General features: G+C 37.9%; 1 pseudogene; it reads left to right on the forward strand.

The window, feature by feature from the left end:
• Window positions 1-206: 206 nt before the first annotated feature.
• The window catches only part of LOC114023321, a 62,003-nt pseudogene continuing 38,025 nt past the window's right edge, over window positions 207-24,184 (forward strand).

The raw sequence follows: 24,184 nt of genomic DNA on the forward strand, positions 1-24,184 counted from the left end.
CTAAGAAGTAGGAGCAACTGCCTGGAATAGCACAACACAAGGCACTGTCTCTCATCTCCCCCAAAATAGGGACATTAAGTACCTCTAGTTCCCTGAAAAAGGTACTTGAGAATAGAAAGAAGAAGCATTCTGTTGAAAATAAAGTCATTTTAAATCAGCCAGGAGGGACAGCGGCAAAGCCTGACTCTTACTATCTGTTGCCTGCCATGGCTTGTGTGTATCCCTTGATATCCATGTACTCCTCAAAGGGGGAAGTATCTAGCAAAAACACTGCCTTGCCTGCTTCTTTAAGGCTCCACTTTGTCCAGAGATTGTGAATTTTGTTCATACTAGCTTGAAAAAAAATGATCAGCATCCTTATGCTGTCAGTGAATGGGTCATGGGCCCAGTGCAGAGGAGGGGGCAACTGGCTGAGCCATTGCTCGATTTCCTCACATTCAGGGCAGAGGGACTCACCAGCCTGTGGCCAGACAAGTGCCACGGAGGTCACATGTTTGATCCCACCAAGACTTAGTGCTGTTGGCATCAGAGAGTGAACACAATGCCAAAACGCTCTGCACTGGCAGCCTCTGCACTGGTCATTCCAAAGGGTCGTCAAATCAAAGAAGTCCCAGAGCTTCCTCCAGGGGTTGAAGATAATAACATGGAAGCATCTAAGAAGACCCAGGAAACAGTTTTGCTGCTTAAAAAGTGGAAGGCATGGAATGACATCCGAAAGGTTTATGTGAGCTGGTCATCAGGCAGAGTAGGGGACCTTGTCTCATCTATAATGAAGACAATGGGGCCAAGGCTTCAGAAAGCATTACTCCCCTTCATGTGAGCAAATTGAATCTTTGGAGACCTGTTTCTGGTGGGTACATGGGGCATTTCCATATTTGAGCTAAAAGTGCCTTCTGCAAGTCAGACGATTTATACGGTGTGTGGCACAGGCCTTTTACCGTCAAGAGCCATTCCAACATGTCCAATAGAGACCTTACCAGGATTTTGAAAAGCTCAGATATCCAGATGGCCATCCATGCACCACACTGAAAGATTCATTGACCAGTGCTCAAGAAGAACGTGAGAATCATGGTGAAGCCAAGCTCATAACATGCCAAGACCATGCACTGAAATACAATTCTACACCAGGTGAAGAATCCGAGGATCAGAGAAAACAAAGCAGCCGCCACTCTAAAGAAGCTTCTTGAGTCAAAGAAAGGGGTAGATATAAATAAGAAGAAGCTTGAAGAAGCAAAGAAAGTTACAGGGCAGCAGAAATGGCAAAGAGGCTTGGGGAAAAGAAGCCCTTAGTCCGGGAGAAGAACCCTGCAGCTGAGAAGAAGCCATCTGCAGCAATTAGCATCGCAATGGATCCAGTGGGCCGCAAGTTACTATGCCAATATGGTGAATTTTTAAAGAATAAATACTCAGAGTGGCTCTGAAAAAACCCTAAAATAAATAAGCAAACAAAAACCCATATAATGTTCCCATTTTGGTAGGTCCTGAGTGGTATCATGTGTGTGTGTGTGTGTGTGTGTGTGTGTGTGGCTAAAGTAGCTTCTGGATCTTGGCTGGATGAATTTAGAAGGTAGTAAGGCTTTGGGTCTGACTTTCATAATATTTTCCTGTGTAGGGTGTGGACATACCCCTTGGTGCTTCCTGGGGGATGGGTTTCATTGATAGGGGATTTCATGGGGTTCCCTTGAATAGATAACCTATTACCCAGCAAGCCAAGCTTTGGGTTTAAACACATCAGAACCAGTCTTGGGTGTAAGCCCAAGAAATCACTTTCTTTGGCTTGTAATGCCCTTAGTTAGAGTTTACTCTAAGGGATCTCAGAAGATAGCTCATGTCTAGCTCTCCATACATATGGGTCTGGCAACTCAGTTCCTCCTCTCCTCCCCTCCCTAACCCTCCCCTGCCCTCTCCTTTCCTCCCCTCTCTTCCCCAGCCTTTACCTGAGGGTGTTCTGCCCAAAGAAAGGTAAATTTTGATGACTGAAAGCTACCTAGCTAACTTTGGGTTTACTCGCTAGATTTCTTTCTCAAAGACCAAACCTTAAACCCAATTCACTCTGCAACTCATAGATTGGACGAAAGGTCCCTGCCCAAGCACCACTTAATGGGTATTTTTTGGGCCCTCCAGGATAAGAATGAATGTAAATGGTAACTGTTTCTCTTTTGGCCAGCAACCCTGAGGGTCTTCCCCTCCCAGTTTTTTTTTTTCTTAAGGGGTCCATCCCTTGACTCACTTCTTAAAGGGGCCTATTCATTGAATGGGTGTTGCCTCACTCAAAGTGAGAACTTTAAAAGACCTTAGCTTCAAAGGGCCAGGGTCTCCCATTGCACCCTGGGCCACTGGACCCAGATGGCTCTGGAGAAGAAAGTAAGGCTGGTGACCTTGCACAGCCCTCCCTCACTCAAATCAGAGTCAATTGCAAGTCATGTCATCATCTCCCTGATATCGTGGTCCTCTTGGAGAGGGAAGGACAAAAGCACCACATAAGGTGTTGTTTCCATACAAGCACCCAGGATGACAATGCAGACATCAAGTACCAGGCAGCACATTCAAGGGCTCAGAATGACTCATAAACTACCAGCACACTTCTTTCTCTACACACTGTACCGAGTTCTCTCAGAGTCCTGAAGATGCCCATACTCTCGGTGCCACATTATAGTTGACAATTTTTTCTAGGAGGAAAAGCTTTTAGGGTGGCTAGAAAGGCAACACAATGGGAATTTGATATCACTTTCTTTTTTCCCCCCACTTAATAGTATTTTATTTTTTCCAATTAGATGTAAAAATAGTTTTCAACATTCACTTTTATAAGACTTTGAGTTCTAAATTTTTTCCTCTCTACCTTGCTACCCTTCTCCCTCCCCAAGACTGCAAACAATCTGATATAAGTTATCCATGTACAATCATATTAAACATATTTCTGTATTAGTCATGTTGTATCACTTTCTTTTTTTAAAAATGAGTTTATTTTTATAGGCATGTATTATATCTTCCTCCTACTGTCCCATCTGTAACTGAACAATAACAATAGAACCCCTCACAATAAATATTTATAGTCCAGCAGAGCAAAATTTCACTTTGGTTTTATCAAAAAAGGAATGTTTCATCCTAGATTTTAGGTCTATCAGCTCTCTGGCAGCAGGTTGGATGGAGTAACTGACCTTCACTTGTCTGATGAGTCCCACTTTCTTTTTTCTTTTTTGGATTTTTAAAATTTTTTTCCAATTATGTGCAAAATTTTAAAACTTTGTTTTTTGAAATGTTGAGTTCCATGTTCTCTCTCTCTCTCTCTCTCTCTCTCTCTCTCTCTCTCTCTCTCTCTCTCTCTCTCTCATCTTCCCCCTCACTGAGAAGGCAAGCAATTTTTTTATTTTAAATTTTTTTAAGTTTAAACTTAAATACAAAATAAGAAAAGAAAAAAACTTAAATGCCAAAACTAAAATAATACAAAATAAGAAAAGAAATAAAAGCATTACCATGTGCACAGTAGAACATGAGAGAGGATTCAAAATATGCAGCAACAAATTTCTATTTCAAGAAAGCCTATGTAACAGATACAACACATTGTGTCCAGAGCTATCCATCTTTTCTTTGCTTGCTTGTAAGTTTTCTTTTGTTCTCTGCTGAGCACTTTTTACTTAGTTCTTTTCCCTCCCTTCCTCCTCACCCCTCAGAAGGCTGCAATTAAACACACACACATATATACACATCTATACCTATATGCACACATACACATACACACACATATATACATACACATGTATAAACATATACACATAAAGATATACATATACATATACAGATATATATCCATGCCTACATACACATACATTTACTTAGATATCGATAATCATAGTCATACATAGACATACATTCATAGGCACCTATGTAAGACTGTACTCTACTTATCTGTCCTCTATTTCTCTGAGGGTGGATAACCTCTTCCTTCATAAGTCCAAATCTTTCCATGTTTTTCCAAATCCACCAACTCCTCATCTCCTACACCACAGCAAAATTCTGACCTTATACTGTCTAGTTGTTTTAGATAGTCCAAAATAACATTGATAAATATGACTAACACAGTGGAGTTTCACTGTTTTTCTTTTTTGATTAAATCTATTTTAGCCTTGACTTTGTCTGAGATCATGATTATTGCCACTGCTCCTTTTTTCCCCTAACAAATTCTACTCCTGATCTTTATTTTATGTTTATGTGTATCTCTTATTTCCTGTCCCTTCTAACTCCTCTACTTTATTTTTACCTGCTACCTTGCCCTCCTATTACTTAACCTACCCTGCCTCCAAGGATCCTTCCCTTATACTCCCATTTCCATTAATCTAAACATCCTTCTATACCTCCTTTAACCTATTCCCTCACCTTCCCCTCTAGAGATCCCTCACTTATCCTCTCCCCTCTCCCCATCCCCTTAGTATTTTATTTCTTTCTGAATTTAGAAGACTTTTATCCTCTTCTAGGCATATATGTATTATTCCCTCTTGAACCCATTCCAGGTGAAAATAGGTTTCCAGAACTACCAGCCCTCTTCCCCCTCTGATTCCTCTGTGTTGGTTCTTCTTCTCACTTCATTTGTATAATTACTCTTTTTAGCTGTTTCTAAACAGTTTCACTTTTAAAAGTCACATCATACTCAGGTCTTCTCCAATCTTTCTTACAAACTACCCAATTACTCTTAGCAATCTTAGACATACGTTTTACATACATAAAAGGTAAAACAGTCTTTCCTTATTGAGTCCCTTGTAATTAGTCTTTGGTATGTACTTTACATTTCTCTTGGCTCTTGTATGTCAAATCTTCTATTAAGTTGTTTTTTTAACAAAGTCCTGAAAGTCTGACAAATTCATTAAATGTCCATTTTTTTCCATTCAGCATTATGCTTAGCTTTTCTGGGTATGATATTTTCAGCCAGAACTCCCAAGCAATTTGATGTACATTATAATGTGCAGTCATGCAAAATATATTTCCATATTAGTCATGTTGTGAAAGAAAACAGACCAAAAAAAAAAAAAGAAAATTTAAAGAAGGTTAAAAAAGTGTGCTTTGATCTGCATTCAGATTCCATCAGTTCTTGCTCAGGAGGTGAATAACATTTTTCACCATGAGTCCTTCAGAATTGTCTTAGATCATTGTATTGTTGAAAATAGTTAAGTCATTCACAACTGAACATCTTCCAAATTATTGTTACTGTATACAATGTTTTCCTGGTTCTGCTCACTTCATTTTGCATCAGTTCATGTAGGTCTTTCCAGATTTTTCTGGTAGCATCCTGACTCGTCATTCCTTACAGAACAATAGTATTCCATCAAAATCATATACAACAAATTGTTCAGCCATTCTTCAATTGATGGGCATCCCCTCAATTGCCAAATCTTTGAAACCACAAAAAGAGCTGCTATAAATATTTTTGTATATATAGGCATTTTTCTTTTTTATGTCTTTGGGATACAGAGTTAGTAGTGGTATTGCTGGATCAAAGTGTATGCACAGTTTTACAACACTTTGGGCATAGCTCCAAATTGTTCTCCAGAATGGTTGGATCAGTTCACAACTCCTTCAACAATGCATTAATGTCCTAATTTTCCCACATGCCATTCAACATTTGTCATTTTCCTTTTTTGTCATATTATCCAGTCTGCTAGGTGTGAGGTGGTACTTCAGAATTGTTTTAATGTGCATTTCTCTAATCAAGGATTTAGAGCATTTTTTTATGTGACTATAGATACCTTTGGTTTCTTCATCTGAAAACTGCCCATTCCCCTTGACCATTTATCAACTGGGGAATGACTTGTATTCTCATAAATTTGACTAAATTCTTTATAATTTGAGGAATTAGGCCTTTATCAGAGAAACTTAGTGTAAAAAAAATCTTTTTCTAGTTTTCTGCTCTCTTAATCTTGGCTGCATTGGTTTTGTTTGTGCAAAAAATTTTTAATTTCATGTAATCAAAATTATCCATTTTACATCCTGCAATGTTCTGTATCTCATTTGGTCATAAATTCTTCCCTTCTCCATAGATCTGACAGGTTCACTATTCCATGCTCCCGTAATTTGTTTATGGTATCACCCTTTATGTGTAAATCATGTACCCATGTTGACCTTATCTTGGTATATGATATGAGATGTTGGTCTATACTTACTTTCTGCCAAATTGCTTTCTGGTTTTCCCAACAGTTATGTCAAAAAGTGAATTTTTGTCTCAAAAGGTTGGATCTCTGAGTTTATCAAACAATAGATTACTATGGTTATTTACCACTGCATGTTGTGTACCTAGTCTATTCCACTGATCCACCATTTTATGTCTTAGCCTATTGCAGATTGTTTTGATGATTACTGTTTTGTAATACAGTTCAAGATCTAGTATGGGTAAGCTACCTTCCTTCACATTTTTTCCCCTTCATTCATTTTATATTCTTGACCTTTTTTTTTTCCAGATGAATTTTGTTATTATTTTTTCTGACTCTATAAGTTTTCAGTAGCTTGATTGAATAAATAAATAAATTTAGGTAGAATTGTTATTTTTATTATATTGGCTTGGCCTACTCATGAGCAATTAATTTTTTTCCAGTTGTTTAGATCTAACTTTATTTGTGTGAAAAGTGTTTTGTGTTTGTGTTCATATAGTACCTGGCTTTTGCAGTTATTTAAAAGGTAATTTCTATTTCTATCTCTTCTTGCTGGGATTAGTTGATAACATAGAAATGCTGATGATTTATGTGGGTTTATTTTATATCCTGCAATTTTGCTAAACTTGCTAATTATTCCTACAAGATTTTTTTACTTGATTCTCTGTGATTTTCCAAATTTATCATCATATCATCTGAAAAGAGTAATAGTTTTATTTCCTCATTGCCTATTCTAATTCCTTCAATTTCTTTTTTCCTCTTATTGCTATAACTAGCATTTCCTTTTTTTAAATAACATTTTTCCCCAATTACATGTTAAAACAATTTTTGACTTTTTTTTTAAAGTTTTGAGGTCCAAATTCTATTCCCCTTTCTGTGATGGTCAGCAATCTAATATAGATTATATATATGCAAACATGTAAAACATTTCCATATTAGTAATTTTGTACAAGAAATCTCAAATGAAAGAAGGAAAGAAAAAGGAAGAAAAGAAGGAAGGAAGAAAGAAAGTGAAAAATAGCATGCTTCACTCTGTTTTCAGAACATATCAGTCCTTTCTCTAGAGTTGGATAGCATATTTCATCAGGAGTCCTTTGGGGTTGTCTTGGATCATTGTATTGCTGAGAATAGTAAGTCATTCACAGTTATTCATCATACCATATTGCTGTTGCTGTGTACAATGTTCTCCTGGTTCTGCTCACTTCACTTTGCATTAGTTCATGTAAGTCCAGATTTCCCTAAAATCATCCTGCTTGTCATTTTTTACAGCACAATACTATTCCATCACAATCTTATGTCAAAGCTTGTCTAGCCATTCCTCAACTGATAGGCATCCCCTCAATTTCCAATTCTTAGCCACCACAAAAAAAACTGGTATAAATATTCTTGTACAAATAAGTCCTTTCCCCCTTTTTTGATGTCTTTGGGATAAAGATCTAACAGTGGTATCAAAAGGTATGCACAGTTTTATAGCCCTTTGGGCATAATTCTAAATTGCTCTCCACAATGGTTGAATCAGTTTACAATTCCACCAACAGTGCAGTAGTGTTCCAGTTTTCCCATATCCCCTCAACATTTATCATTTTCATTTTTTGTCACATTAGCCAATCTGATAGGTGTGAGGTGGTACCTCAGAGTTGTTTTTAATTTTCATTTCTCTGATCAAAAGTGACATAGAGCATTTTTTCATATGACCATAGATTGCTTTGATTTCTTCATCCAAAAATTGCCTATTCATATCCTTTGACCATTTATCAATTAGGGAATGACTTGTATTTTTATAAATTTGACTCAGTTCTATATATATTTGAGAAATTAAGCCTTCATCAGCAATATTTGTTGCAAAAATTTCCCCCCGGTTTTCTGTATACATAGCATTTCTAATACAACATTGAATAATAGTGGTGGTAATGGACACCCTTGCTTCACCTCTGATTGTATTGGGAAGGCTTCTAGCTTATCTCCATTACAGATAATAATTGCTGATGGTTTTAGATGGGTGCTACTTGTTGTTGTTGTTGGTTGTGTTTGTTCTTCATTCCTGAAGAGGACCATGACATCAGGGAGGTGATGACATGACTTCAAATGACTTTGCTTTGAGTGAGTGAGGGCTGTGAAAGGTCACCAGCCTCACTTTCTCCTGCAGAGGCATCTGGGTTCAGTGGCTAGATTTTCATCGGGATGACTGGAGATGGCCCAGAATGCAATGGGAGACCCTGGCCCTTTGATGCTAAGGCCTTTTCAGGGTTAGGGTTTTAAGGAATGCTCAATTTGTTCTTATGCTTTCTAGTGTTTTTTAAAATAAGAATTAGTGTTACATTTTATCAAACCCTTTTCCTGCATCTGTTGAGATATTCATATTTCTGTTGGTTTTGTTATTGACATAATAAATTGTGCTAATAGTTTTCCTAATACTGAACAAGCCCTGCATTCCTGGTATAAATCCCACCTGGTCATAGCATATGCTTTTTGTGGTATGTTGCTGTAATCTCCTTGCTAGTATTTTATTTGAGGATTTTGCATTAATATTTATTAGGGAAATTGGTCTGTTGCTTTCTTTCTCTGTTTTTGGCTGTTTCTGGTTTAGGTATCAGTACCATATTTGTGTTGAAAAGGAATTTGGTAGGATTCCTTCTCTGCCTATTTTTACAAATAGTTTAAATGTTTGATAGAATTCACTTGTGAATCCATCTGGACCTGGACATTTTTTTTCTTAAAGAGCTCATTTATGGCTTGTTGGATTTCTTTTTTCTGAGATTGGGTCACTTAAATATTATATTTCCACTTCTGTTGATGTGGGAAATTTGTATTTTTATAAATATCCATTTCATTTACATTGTCAGATTTGTAGGCATATTTAATCGGGGAAAATAGCTCCTAATAACTGCTTTAATTTCCTCTTTATTGGTGATGAATTCACCCTTTTCATTTTTTATGCTGGTAACTTAGTTTTCCTCTTTCTTTAAAAAAATAAAATTAGCCAATGGTTTAACTATTTTTATTGGGTTTTTTAAAAAACAAAACCAGCTCTTAGTTTTATTTACTAGTTCAATGGTTTTCTTATTTTCCAATTTTATTAATCTCTCCTTTGATTTTCAGGATCTCCAATTTGTTGTTTATTAGAATTTTTAATTTGTTCTTTTTATACTTTTGTCTTGGTTGCATGACCAATTCATTGATCTGTTTTTTCTCTATTTTATTGACATGAGCATTTAGGGATATAAATTTTCTGTTTAGTACTGCTTTGACTGCATCCCACAAATTTTGGTATATTATCTCATCGTTGTCATTATCTTTAATGAAATTAATAGTTTCTTATTTGTTCTTTTATACACACATTTTTTAGGATGAGATTATTTAGTTTCCAATTAATTTTTAATCCATGTCTCCATGGTCCCTTATTGAATGTAGTTTTTATTGCATTATGACATGAAAAGGATGCATTTAATATTGCTGCTTTTCTGCATTTGGTTGTGAGGTTTTTATGCCCTAAAATATGGTCAGTTTTTGTATAGGTGCCATGTATTGTTGAGAAAAAGTTATATTCCTTTCTATTCCCTTTCAGTTTTCTGAGGTCTATTATATCTAACTTTTCTAAAATTTTATCTAACTCCTTAACTTCTTTCTTCTTGTATTTTTTTGGTTATATTTATTTATTTCTAAGAGGGGAAAGTTGAGGTCCCCCACTAGTATAATTTTACTGTCTATTCCCTCCTGTAATTCATTTAATCTCTTCTTTAGAAATTTGGATGCTAGACCTTCGGTACATATATATTTAGTATTGATATCACTTCATTGTCTATGGTACCTTTCATTGAAATGCAGTTTCCCCACTTTTAATTAGGCCTATTTTTGATTTTATTTTGTCTGAGATCAAGATTGCTGCTATAGCCTTTTTTATATCCACTGAGGCATAAAAGATTCGACTCCAGCCCCTTACCTTTACTCTGTGTGTGTCTTTCTGCTTCAAGTGTGTTTCTTGTAAACAAAATATTGTCAGATTATGTTTTTTAATCCACTCTGATATTTCCTTACATTTTATGGGTGAATTCATCCTATTCGCATTCATAGTTATGATTATTAATTGTGTATTTCCCTCCATCCTGTTTTTCCCCCTTGTTTATCCTTTTTTTCTCTCTCTCTCCTTTACTCCTGTCCCTCCTCAAAAATGTTTGACTTTGGACCACTATCCTCCCAATCCACGCCCCCTTCTATCAGCCCCACCCCCAGTCTTATCCCTCTCCACTCTACTTCCCTATAGGGTAAGATAAATTTCTCTACCCAGCTAAGTATGCATGTTATTCCCTCTTTGAGGCAAATCCAATGAGAGTAAGGTTCAAATGTTGCATATCTCTACCCCCCACTTCCCTCCTTGTAAAACCTTTTTCATGCTTCTTTTATGTACAATAATTTACCCCATTCTACCCCATTCCTCCTTCTCCCAGTGTATCCTTTTCCTCACTTTTTAATTTTACTTTTTTAGATATCATCCCATCATAGTCAACCTACCCCCAAGCCCTCTATGTACTTTCTTTTTAATTGCCTTAATAAACATCATCTTCCCATGTAGGAATGTAAACATTTTAAACTTATTGAATCTCTTTTGACTTCTCTTTGCTGTTTACCTTTTTATGTTTCTCTTGAGCCTTATATTTGAAAATTAAACTTCGTATTCAACCCTGGTATTTTCATCAGGAATGCTTAAAAGTCCTCTATTTCACTGACTATCCATTTTTATCCCTGAAGGATTATACTCAGTTTTGCTGAGTAAGTGATTCTTGGTTGTAATCCTAGCTCCTTTGCCCTCCATCATATTCTGACCCTTCCAATCATTTAATATAGAAGCTGCTAAATCTTGTGTTATTCTGAATATGACTTCATGATATTTAAATTGTTTCTTTCTGGCTGCTTGCAATATGTTCTGCTTGACCTAGGAACTCAGGAATTTGTAGTATTCCTGGGAATTTCATTTGGGGATCTCTGTCATGAGGAGATTGGTGAATTCTTTCAATTTCTATTTTACCCTCAGGTTCTAGAATATCAGGGCAGTTTTACTTAAGAATTTCTTTTTTTTTAAACCCAAGATATCAACAAAATTTTATTTCAAAAATTATAAAAGGATGATGAGGTTCTAAATGAAAATGATGACTGTGTAAATAAAAAGATGGGTCATATGAAAGAAGTATTGTTGAGGTACAAATGGAAATATTTGGCTCCTTCCCCTTGACTTTCCTTCCCTTCCCTTCCCTTCCCTTCCCTTCCCTTCCCTTCCCTTCCCTTCCCTTCCCTTCCCTTCCCTTCCCTTCCCTTCCCTTCCCTTCCCTTCCCTTCCCTTCCCTTCCTTTCCCTTCCCTTCCCTCTTCCCCAGTTGTAAGAATAGAAACCACATTAACTCAGAACTTTATCATCTCTTTCCTATATTATGGAAATAGCCTTTTAATTGATTTTCCTGACTCAAATCTCTCACCACTCCTATCCATTCTATACACTACTGCCAAAGTAATTTTTCTTTTTTTTCCCCTGCCAATTATTTTTTTTAATTAATTAATTTATTTTTAGTTTTCAACATTCACTTCCACAAGATTTTGAATTTCAAATTTTCTCCCCATCTCTCCCCTCCCTCCACCCCAAGATGACATGCATTCTGAATACCCCTTCCCCTAATCTGTCCTCCCTTCTACTACCATCTCTCTTCTTGTATCCCCTTCCCCTTATATTTTCCTGTAGGACAGGATAGATTTCTATATCTCATTGCCTGTATCTTATTTCCCAGTTGCATGTAAAAACAATTTTTAACTTTTTTTAAACTTTGGGTTCCAAATTCTCTCCCTTCCTCCCTCCCCACCTACCCTCATTGAGAAAGCAAGCAACTCAATACATGTGCAGTCATGCAAAACACTTCCGTAATAGTCATGTTATGAAAAACTACCTATAATTCCCTTCATTTTATCCTGCCCCTCTATTTTTTTATTTAATTAATTTATTTTTAGTTTTCAACATTCACTACAACAAGATTTTGAGTTCCAAATTTTCTCCCCATCTCGTCCCTCCCCTCCAAAGATGGCATGCATTCTGAGTACCCCTTCTCCTAATCTGCCCTCCCTTCTATCTCTCCCCCCTTGTCTTATCCCCTTCCCCTTCAATTTTTCTGTAGTGCAGGATAGATTTCTATACCCTATTTCCTGTATATCTTATTTCCCAGTTACATGTGAAAACAATTTTTTTTAACTTTTGTTTTGAAAATTTTGGGTTCCAAATTTTTTCCCTTCCTCTCTCCCCACCCACCCTGATTGAGAAGGTAAGCAAACTGATACAGGTTATACATGTGTAGTTATGCAAAACACTTCCATAGTAGTCATGCTGTGAAAAGCTAAGTATATTTCCCTTCATCCTATCCTGCCCCCCATTTCTTCTATTATCTCTTTTGACCCTGTCCCCCCTTAGAAGTGTTTGCTTCTGATTACCCCCTCCCCCAATCTGCCCTCCCCTCTGTCATCCTCCTGCTCTCTTGTCCCCTTTCCCCCCTATTTTCCTGTAGGGTAAGATAGATTTCCATACTCAACTGAGTGTGAATGTTATTCTCTCCTTAAGCCAAATTGGACTAGAATAAGATTCGCTCATTCCCTCTCACCTTCCCCCATTTCCTTTCCACTGTAAAAGCCTTTTCTTGTCTGTTTTATGTGAGATAATTTACCCCATTCTACCTCTCCCTTTTTCCTTCTCCTAGTATAATCCTTACTCATCCCTTAATTTTATTCTCCAGATATCACTCCTTCATCTTCAACTCATCCTGTGCCCTCTATCTATCTATACATACATATAATTTTTTCCTCCAACTGCTCTAATACTAACAAAGAACTCAAGAGTAACAAATATCATCTTTCCATGCAGAATGTAAACAGTTCAATCTTAAAAAGTCTTTTATGATTTCTCTTTCCTGTTTACCTCTTCATGTTTCTCTTGAGTCTTGTATCTGAAAGTCAAATTTTCTATTCAGCTCTGGTCTTTTCATCAAGAATGCTTGAAAGTCCTCTATTTAACTGAATTTCCATTTTTTCCCCTGAAGGATTATGCTCAGTTTTGCTGGGTAGGTGATTCTTCGTTGTAATCCTATCATCTCTTTTGCCCTCTGGAATATTATACTCTATGCCCTGTAGTCCCTTGATGTAGAAGTTGCTAAATCTTGTGTTATCCTGATTGTGTTTCCATGATACTTGAATTGTTTCTTTCTGGCTGCTTGCAATATTTTCTGCTTGACTTGGGAACTCTGGAATTTGGCTACAATATTCCTAGGAGTTTTCCTTTGGGGATCTCTTTCAGGAGGTGATCAGTGGATCCTTTCAATTTCTATTTTGCCCTCTAGTTCTAAAATATAAGGTCAGTTTTCCTTGATAATTTCTTGAAAGATGATGTCTAGGCTCTCTTTTTGATCATGGCTTTCAGATAGTCCAATAATTTTTAAATTACCTCTCCTGGATCTATTTTCCAGGTCAGTTTTTTTTTTTCAAGTGAGATATTTCACATTGCTTTCTATTTTTTCATTCTTTTGGGTTTGTTTTACAGTGTTTTGATTTTGCATAAAGTCACTAGCTTCCAATTGCTCCATTTTAATTTTTAAGGAAGTATTTTCTTCAGTAAGCTTTTGAACTTCCTTTTCCATTTGACCTATTTTACTTTTTAAGGCACTCTTCTAATTGACTGTTTGGACCTCTTTTGCCATTTGGGTTAGGCTATTTTTTTAAGGTGTTATTTTCTTCAGTATTTTTTTAGGTCTCTTTTAGCAAGTTGTTGACTTGTTTTTCATGATTTTCTTGCATCACTCTCGGTTTTTCCTCTACTTCTCTTACTTGCTTCTCAAAATCCTTTTCGAGCTCTTCCATGGCCTGGGACCAATTCATATTTTTCTTGGAGGCTTTGGATGTAGGAGCTTTGACTTTGTTGTCTTCTTCTGGTTATATGTTTTGATCTTCTTTGTCACCAAATTAAGATTCTATGCTCTGATTCTTTTTGTGCTGCTTGCTCATGATCCCAGCCAATTACTTGAGTTATAAACGCTTTGTTAAGGTAGGGGTCTGCTTCCAGTGTGGAGAATGTACTGTCCCAAGCTTTGGGGTTTGTGCAACTGTTTTCACAGATACGTCTAGGGACCCGTAAGTTTTTAGTTCTTCCAAAGTGCTATGATCAAGGGTGAGGTGTTTACTCCTCTCCTGGGTTGTACTCTGGTCTATGAGTGAGCACAAGCACTCTTTTCTGTCTTGGAACTATGAGGAGGACTTCCTCTCCACAGCCACTACAAGCTCCACCACACCAGCACTCCTCCTCGCCCCAGGACCACCAACCAGAACTGTGACCCAGATCCAAGTACAGGCAAAGCAAGAGAATCCTGCACCAGCAGAGAGATCCCTACAATCTCCCTCTAATCAGCCACTTGATTCCTGATTTGCCTTCAGTCTGTGGACCACAAGCTCCACAGACAGCTGTCACCCTGGGACCACGCTCTGGGACTGGGGCTGGGACTGGCACATGCCTCTTTCTCACCACTGCAGACACAGACTTTTCCTACTGACCTTCTAAGTTGTCTTTGGGGTTCATGGGTTGAGAAGTCTGGAAACTGCCACGGCTGCCCATGATTCAGTCCTCTGAGGCCTGCTCCAGGTTTGCTGAGCCTGCGCCCAATACTGAACTGCGTTCCTCTCCCAGCCTGGTGCGATATACCTTTCTGATCAACCATCCAGGTTGTCTTGGGCTGGAAATTTGTTTCACTCTGTCTTTTTGTGGGTTCTGTTGCTTTAGAATTTGTTTAGAGCCATTTTTTACAGGTATTTGGAAGGGTTTGGGGGAGAGCTCAAGCAAGTCACTGCTTTTACTCTGCCATCTTGGCTTCCCCTACCACTTTATTTATTCTATTCTCTCCTTTGACCCTGTCCCATCTCAAAAGTGTTTGCTTCTGATTACCCTCTCCCCTAATCTTCCCTTTCCTCTATCATCCCCCTTCTGTCTTATCCCCTTTTCCCCTATTTTCCTGTAGGGTAAGATAGATTTCTACCAAATTGAGTGTGTGTGTTATTCCCTCCTTAAGTCAAATCTGATGAGAGTGAGATTTACTTATTTCCTCTCTCCTTGATAATTTCTTCAAAGATGGTGTGTAGGCTCTTTTTTTGATCATGGTTTTCAGGGAATCCAATAATTCTTCAATTATCTCTCCTTGATCTATTGTCCAGGTCAGTTGTTTATCCAATGAGATAATTCACATTTTCTTCTACCTTTTCATTCTTTTGATTTTGTTTTATTGTTTCTTGATATCTCATGGAGCTTACACTTACCCAATTCTATTTTTTTTAAGGAATTATTTTCTTCAGTGACCTTTTGTACCTCTGTTTCTATTTGGTCAATTCTTCTTTTTAAGAAGTTACCTTCAGTGGATTGTTGGGCCTTTTTCTAAAAAACGATTTGGCTTATTCTGTTTTTTTTTTTAAGGTGTTATTTTCTTCAGTGTTGTTTTTTTTTTCTGTGCATGTCTCCTTTACCAAACTGTTGACTCTTTTTTCATGATTTTCTTGTATCCCTCTCATTTCTTTTCCCATTTTTTCCTCTACTCTTATTTGATTTTAAACCCCCCCTTTTTTTGAGGGAGAGCCAAGATATGGAGTAAAGGCAAGGACTTGCCTGAGCTCTCCCCCAAGTCCCTCCAAATACCTTTAAATAATTACTCTAAATAAATTATAGAGTGGCAGAACCCACAAAAAAATGGAGTAAAATAAATTTCTAGCCCAAGACAACTTAGAAGGTCAGCAGAAAAGGTCTGTTGTACCAGGATAAGAAAGGAGTTCAGTCCAGTGCAGGCCATGCCAGAGCAGATCAGTAAATCAGGATCCAGGCCTTGGGGTGACTGAATAAGTGGCAGCAGTGGTGGTTTCCAGACCTCTTGGCCCACAGATGGTAATGGTATCAGATCATGGGTCAGAAGAAGATTTACAGGGTTCCCTTTGCTGGCACCAGGGGCAGGACTCTGTTGCATTACCTATACTTGGATTTGGGTCACAGTCCTGAGTCTTAGTCCTGGTGAGAGGAGGAGCAATAACACAGCAGAGCTTGTGGCCCTCAGGGGCAGGGACCCTGGTCACATTCCAGCATTGGAAAGAGTGCTTGTGGTCACTCACAAACTGGTACACAATACAGGAGAGTATTAAACTTACCTTTGCCTAGATCATACCACCTTGGAAGAGCTAAAAACTTACAGGTCCCCAGAATTACCCCTGAAAACAGCTGCACAAAAAAGCTGAAGCTTGGGACAGTGGCACCTTCACTTGGGAAGCAGATCTCCATTTTAGCACAAAGTTAAAAGTCAAGAAATAGGCTGGAAAATGAACAAACAACAAAAAAAAAATTCTGATCGTAAAAAGTTACTTTGGTGACAAGGAAGATCAAAACACACACTCAGAAAGAAGGCAACAGAGTCAAAATTCCTGCATCCAAAGCCTCAAAAAAGACATGAATTGGTCTCAGGCCAAAGATCAAAAAGATTTTAAAAATCAAATAAGAGAGGAAGAGGAAACATTGGGAAGAGAAATAAGAGCAATGCAAGAAAATAATGAAAAAAGAGTCAAGAGCTTGGTAAAAAGGGCATAAAAAATACTGAAGAAAATAACACTTTAAAAACAGAATAGACCAAATGCTAAAAGAGGCACAAAAATCTACTGAGGAGAAGAATGCCTTGAAAAGCAGAGTTGATAATGCATTGTTGGTGGAGTTGTGAAATGATCCGACTATTTTGGAGAGCAATTTGGAACTATGCCCAAAGGGCTATAAAAATGTGCATACTCTTTGACCCAGCAATAGCACTTCTAGGGCTATATCCCAAAGAGATCACACAAATGGAAAAAGGACCTACATGTACAAAAATATTTATAGCAGCTCTTTTTGTGGTGGCAAAGAATTGGAAATTGAGAGGATGCCCATCAACTGGGGAATGGCTGAGCAAGTTGCGGTATATGAATGTGATAGAATACTATTATGCTATAAGAAATGATGAACAGGCAGACTTCAGATAAACCTGGAAAGACTTGTATGGTCTGATGCTGAGTGAAGTGAGCAGAACCAAGAGAACATTGTACACAATAACAGCCATGTTGCATGATGACTAATATTGATAAACTTAACCCTTCCTGGCAATACAAGGATCTAAGACATCTCTAGAGGCCTTGTGATGGAAAATGCTATTCACATCCAAAGAAAGAACTATGGAAGTCGAATGGCTATTTTTTTTCTCTTCTGTTGAGTTTTGTTTCCTCTTTCTGATGGTTCCTCCTATTGGTTTTAATTTTTACTTACAACATCACTAATGTGAAAATATGTTTAATATGAATGTAAATGTATAGCCTATATCAGATTGTGCACCATCTTGGGGAGGGTGGTGGTGAAGAAAGGGGAGAAAAATTTTAAACTCAAAAGCATATGGAAGTGATTATTGATAAATGAAAATAAATTAATAAAAAAATTATATTGGGAAAAAAAAAGAAAAGCAGAGTTGACCAAATGGAAAGGATATACAAAAATTCACTGAAGAAAGAACTCCTTAAAAAGTAGAATTGAACCCACATAAATCATTGGTATTTCTATATATTACCAGCAAAATCCAACAGCAAGAGATAGAAAGAGAAATTCCATTTAAAGTTACTGTAGATATTATAAAATATTTAGGAGTCTACCTAACAAAACAAACCCAGGAACTATATGAACACAATCACAAAACAGTTTTCACACAAATAAAGTCAGATCTAAATCATTGGAAAAATATCAGTTGCTTATGAGTAGGCTGAGCTAACATAATAAAAATGACAATTCTACCTAAGCTAATTTAATTATTCGGTGCCATACCAAACTACCAAGAAAATTATTTTATAGAGCTAAAAAAAAATAATATCAAGATTCATTTGGAATAACAAAAGGTCCAGAATATCAAAGGAACTAATGAAAAGAAATGCAGGGGGAGGCCTAGCTGTTCCAGATCTTAAATTGTATTATAAAGCAGCAGTCATCAAAACTACTTGGTACTGGCTAAGAAATAGAGTGGTGGATGAGTGGAATAGGTTGGGTATGCAAGACACAGCAGTTAATGACTATAGTAATCTACTATTTGATAAATCCAAAGACCTCACCTTCTGGCAGAAGAACTCATTATTTGACAAAAACTACTGGGAAAACTGGAAAAGAGTATGACAGAAACTAGGCACAGACCAAAATCTCACACGCCATACCAAAATAAAGTCTAAATGGGTTCATGATTTACATATAAAGGCTGATACTATAAGCAAACTGGGAGAGCAAGGAATAGTTTACCTGTCAGATTTATAGAGAACAGAAGAATTCATGACCAAACAAGAGATAGATAACATTATGAAATGCAAAATGGATAATTTGGATTACATTAAATTGAAAAGTTTTTGCACAAACAAAGCCAATGCAACCAAGATTAGGAGGGAAGCAGAAAACTAGGAAAGAATTTTTACAACAAGTGTCTCTGATAAAGGCCTCATTTCTAAAATGTATAGAGAACTAAGTCAAATTTATAAGAATACAAGTCATCCTCAATTGATAAATGGTCAGAAGTTATGAACAGGCAGCTCTCAGATGATGAAATTAAAGACATCTATAGTCATATGAAAAAATGTTCTAACTCACTATTGATTAGAGAAATGCAAATCAAAACAGCTCTGAGGTATCTCATCACACATATCAGATTGGCCAACATGACAAAATAGGTAAATGATAAATGTTGGAGAAGATTGTGAAAGTTAAAACACTAATGCATTGTTGGTGGAGTTCTGAAATGATCTAACCATTTTGGAGAGCAATTTGGAACTATGCCCAAAGGGCTATAAAAATGTGCATAACCTTTGACCCAGAAACAACACTTCTAGGGCTGTATCCCACAGAGATCATAAAAATGGGAAAAGGATCCACATATACAAAAATACTTATAGCAGCTCTTTCTGTGGTGGCAAAGAATTGGAAGTTGAGGGGATGCCCATCAATTGGGGAATGGCTGAGCAAGTTGTGGTATATGAATATAATGAAATACTATTGTGCTATAAGAAATGATGAGTAAGCAGACTTCAGAAAAACCTGGAGAGACTGATGCTGAGTGAAGTGAGCAGAACCAGGAGAACGTTGTACACGGTAACAGCCATGTGGTGTGATGACTAGCTTTGATAGACTTATCCCTTCTTAGCAATGCAAAGATATAAGACATCTCCAAAGGTCTCATGATGGAAAATGCTATCCACATCCAGAGAAAGAAGTATGGAGTTTGAATGCAGATTGAAGCATACTATTTGTTCTTTTTTTCCTTCTGTTTTGTTTGTTTTCTCTTTCTTGTGGTTCCATCTATTGGTTCTAATTCTTCCTTACAACATGACTAATGTGAAAATTAAAAAAAAAAAGTAGAATTGACCAAATGGAAAAGGAGGTACAAAAGCTAATTGAAGAAAATAATTCCTTAAAACTTAGAATTGGGAAATGGAAGCTAATATCTTTATGAGATCCTGAGAAACAGTCAAATAAAATCAAAAGAATGAAAAAATAAGAGAAAATGTGAAATATCTCATTAGAAAAACAACTGACTTGGAAGAGAGATCCAGAAAAGATAATTTAAGAATTATTGGACTACCTGAAAGTCATGATCAAAAAAGGAGCCTAGACATCATATTTCTAGAAATTATCAAGGAAAATTGCCCTGATATCCTAGAACCTGAGGGTAAATAGAAATTGAAAGAATTCGCTGATAACTTCCTGAAAGAGATCCCCAAATGAAAACTCCCGGGAATATTATAGCCAAATTCCAGGTCTCCCAGATTAAAGAGAAAATACTGCAAGCAGTCAAAAAGAAACAATTCAAATATTGTGGAGCCACAGTCAGGATAATACATAATTTAGCAGCTTCTACATTAAAAGATCAGAGGGATTAGAATATGATAGTCTGGAGGGCAAAGAAGCTATGATAACAAGAATCACCTACCCAGCAAAACTGAGTATAATCCTTCAGGGGGAAAATTGACATTCAATGAAATAGAGGACTTTCAAGCATACCTGATGAAAAGATCAGAGCTGAATAGAAAATTTGACTTTTAAATTCAAGATGCAAAAGAAGCCTAAAAAGGTAAATAGGAAATCATAAAGAATTTGATAAGATTGAATTGTTTATATTCCTATATGGGAAAATGATATTTGTAACTCCTAAAAAATTTTCTCATTATTAGGGAAGTTAGAAGGAGTATGCATAGACAGAAAGCAGAGGTGTGAATTGAATGTGATGGTATGATTATCTAAAAAAATAAAATTAAGGGATGAGAAGAAGAATGCACTGGGAGAAGGTGCAAGGGAGTAGAATGAGATAGATTATCTGACATAAGAGACCTGAATGATATTTTACAGTGGAGGGGAAAATGGAGGATGTGGGGAGGGGAGCACATGAACCTTACTCTCATAGGAATTGTCTCAAAGAGGGAATAATATACACACTCAGTTGGGTGTAGAAATCTATCTTAGCATACAGGAAAGTAGGAAGGGAAAGGGATAAGAAAAGGGAGGGGGAAGCTGATAGAAAGGAGGGCAGTTTAGGGGAGGTAAAAGTCAGAAGCAAAGCTTTTTTTGAGAATGGATGGGGTAAAAGGAGAGAAAGAGAGTGTGTGTAGAATAAACAGGGGGAAAATAGGATGGAGGGAAATACATAGTTGGTAATCATCACTGTGAAAAAAAATTACAGTGATAAACACTTCATTTCTCAAATATATAGAAAACTGAGTCAAATTTATAGAAATAAGAGCAATCCCTCAATTGATAGTCAAAGGAAACGAACAGGCAGTTTTCAAAGTAATCCAAGCTATCTATAGTCATATGAAAAAATGCTCTAAATCACTATTGATGAGAGAAATGCAAATTAAAACAACTCTGAGCTCCTACCTCACATCTGTCAGATTGGCTAATATGACAGAAAAGGCAAATAACACATATTGGAAGAGATGTAGGAAAATCAAAATACTAATGGGCTATTGGTGAAGTTATATACTGATTTAACTATTATGGAGTGCAATTTGGAACTATATCCAAAAGACTATAAAACCATGTATACCTTTTGACCAAGCAATACCAGTACTAGGTTTGTAAACCAAAGAGATAAAAAGCCAAAAAAGGAAAAGGACCTACGTACATAAAAATATTTATAGCAGCTCTTTTAGTGGTGGCAAAGAAGTTGGGATTGAGGGGATGCCCATCAATTGGGGAGTGCCTGAATAGGTTGTTGTATATGATTGTGATAGAATATTACTGTGCTTTAAAAAATGATGAGCAGGATACTCTCAGAAAAACCTGGAAAGACTTATATGAACCGGTATTTCCTTGTAAGCAATTATCTTCTTTCTATAACACTTTCATTACTCAAGAGATTCTCCTCTTCGTGGAAAGCCAGATCCTAGAACTTCAAGTTTAGAGCTGTTTTTAAATACAACTCCCAAGAAATCTTACCCCTTGACCAGTTAGGTTTCTTCCGTGTGGTTGGCACATGGTTGAGAGGTTATGCCATTGTTGTTCCAAGGCTGGAACCAAAATATTGACTTCACTCTGAAGTCATTATTAAAGGCTGTTGGTGTGTGTGTGTGTGTGTGTGTGTGTGTGTGTGTGTGTGTGTAGCTGATGCTGCCCTGAGCCCACTGATCTGCTTGTCTCTCAGGTCCTATCTGGAAGAAAAGCAAAAGGCAAAAAGAGACACAAAGCCTGTCTAGGTTTCTTTCACAGGGCAGAGCAAAGAAGGAGCTGCCCCGCCCCTTCCCACCCAAACAATCTGTTCCACAGCACAAAAAGCCAACCAGTTCTTCCTGGGGACAGCCTCCATCAGAGAAGTCCAATCACCAGGAAACTCCAAAGGGTGGGGCCCTGTCTTTCCTAGGAAGACGTGACTGGAGCTCCCTCCAAAAGCTGGCCCCTTTGTGGCTGCAAACGTGTTTCAAGAACCTCCTTGATCACTGCCTCCCAATACATTTTGGCTAAAAAAAAAGTATATTGACAAGAAGGGGAAAAATTGACCATTTGTTTCCATGTTTGTTATTTTCTTGTGTTGGCTGAGGGGAGGGGGTGTTGCCATTGTGAATATGACTCTAGTCATACATCAGTCCTTATCCTTGATTCCCAGGGTGCCCTGGGCTCCTTGTTTTGTTTCACCGCTTCATAGTTTTGCTCATTTCGTCCTTTCATCCCTTCCCTGTATTTATGATCCACTTGATTGAGCTCAGAGAGAATTCTGCCTTTGTTTTTAATGCTATGCTTGATGTCATTTTTTGAAATTTTCTCTTAGCTTGATTGTCTAGGCTCTTTCTCATCCATGACACTTTTTCATTATGTTAGCACTCTGCTGTGGATTGCACATTTCTTTTGAGTGGTTCTTAGAGTTTCTCTTGATGGCAAGTCAATTGCTGTTTTTGAGGGGATGGTGAGGCGGGGAGGGGGGGGAGGCGCTTCTTGGTGACCTGTCGCTCTGCCATCCTCACTGGCTGTGGACCTACTTTTTGTGCTCACTAATCCTTTCAGTATGGACCCCTCTTCCCAGCAAGTAGGGGTTTTGCCAGAAGAAGGTGGGTCTCCCGGATAGCCCCCTGAAGGATGTGATGTTTCTTGGTGGGGGAAGGAAGGGACAGAAAAGACAGACTTCTCTGCTTTTGAATTGTGTATGTGAGTGGGGGGATGGGGTGGGTAGGAATGGTGCTGAGAGGCAGATATGTTCTCACTACTCCTGGGTTATCTGTCATTTCTCCGATCCATGACTACTAGGGCTGGAAACTGCCTTTCTTAGACTTGCATTGCCTTCTTTAAGCTGAGTCTTGTCAGGGTCTGTCAAACCTGCAAACCACCCAAACTGAGCTGTGTGCTTTGTTGGGAGATGTCCAGCAGTATACGAAATTTGGGAGAATCACAGACCTACAGATCTGGAGAGTTGAAAAGGACCTTAGTTACCATCTGATAACAGAGGCAGCTAAGTGGTGAAGGGGATCATAATAATCATTTTTAAAGGCTCTGCAAATTTGGACATCAGTTGCCTCTCCTGGCCAGCTTCTCCTTTCTAGGGTTTTTTTGGTGTGTGTGTGTGTGTGTGTGTGTGTGTGTGTGTGTGTGTGTGTGTGTGTGACTGTGTTCTCCCCTCACTCTCCTCTTATCTGTCTGCGCCTCCTTCTCAGCCTCCTTTGCTGGGTGGCCTTCCATCTCATGACCTTTACAGTGGCTGTTGACCACTGCTCTCTCATGGAGCCTCTTCTCTTTTTAATCTACACTTTATCATATGGGGATTCCATTAGCTCTCACGGGTTCAACTGTCACCTCTGTGTACCTGATTTCCAGGTCTGTGTGTCCAGCACTAGTCTCTGAGCTCCAGGACCACATCATCAACTGCTTCTTGGAAATCTCAAAGTGGATGTGCTACAGGCATGTCAAGTTCAACACATCCAAAACCAAACTGATCTTCCCCTCAAACCCTTTCCTCTTTCCTATGTCCCTGTTGTTGTGTAGAGCATCTCTGTCCTAGTCTCCCAAGCCCAAACCCTCAGTGTCATCCTCAACTCCTCACATTCACTCTCTCCACATTGCCAATCTGTTGCTCTGTCTTGTCATCACTATCTCTACTTTCACAATAGTTTAGAATTAGAGTTTGGGCTACAGGCTCCATTCCCTACTCACACTGACACAGTGTCCGTCAGGAATGATCCGAGCCTCATACGAGCACTATTTCCAATGCCTTCTAGTTACTCTCCTTGCCTAAAGTCTCTCCCTACTCCAATTAATTTTCCATTCACTTAGCTAAGAGTTATATCTAAGGCATAGATATCATCATTCCTCATTCCCCCTCACTCCACGCCATAAACTCCGGTGGCTCCTTATTATTACCAGGCCCAAATATAAAATCCTCCAGCATTTTAAGCCTTTCACAATCTGGCTCCTTCCTTCCTTCCTTCCTTCCTTCCTTCCTTCCTTCCTTCCTTCCTTCCTTCCTTCCTTCCTTCCTT

Source organism: Vombatus ursinus, unplaced genomic scaffold (assembly GCF_900497805.2).
Source record: "Vombatus ursinus unplaced genomic scaffold, bare-nosed wombat genome assembly UNPS02014817.1, whole genome shotgun sequence".
In the NCBI taxonomy this organism is placed as follows: domain Eukaryota; kingdom Metazoa; phylum Chordata; class Mammalia; order Diprotodontia; family Vombatidae; genus Vombatus; species Vombatus ursinus.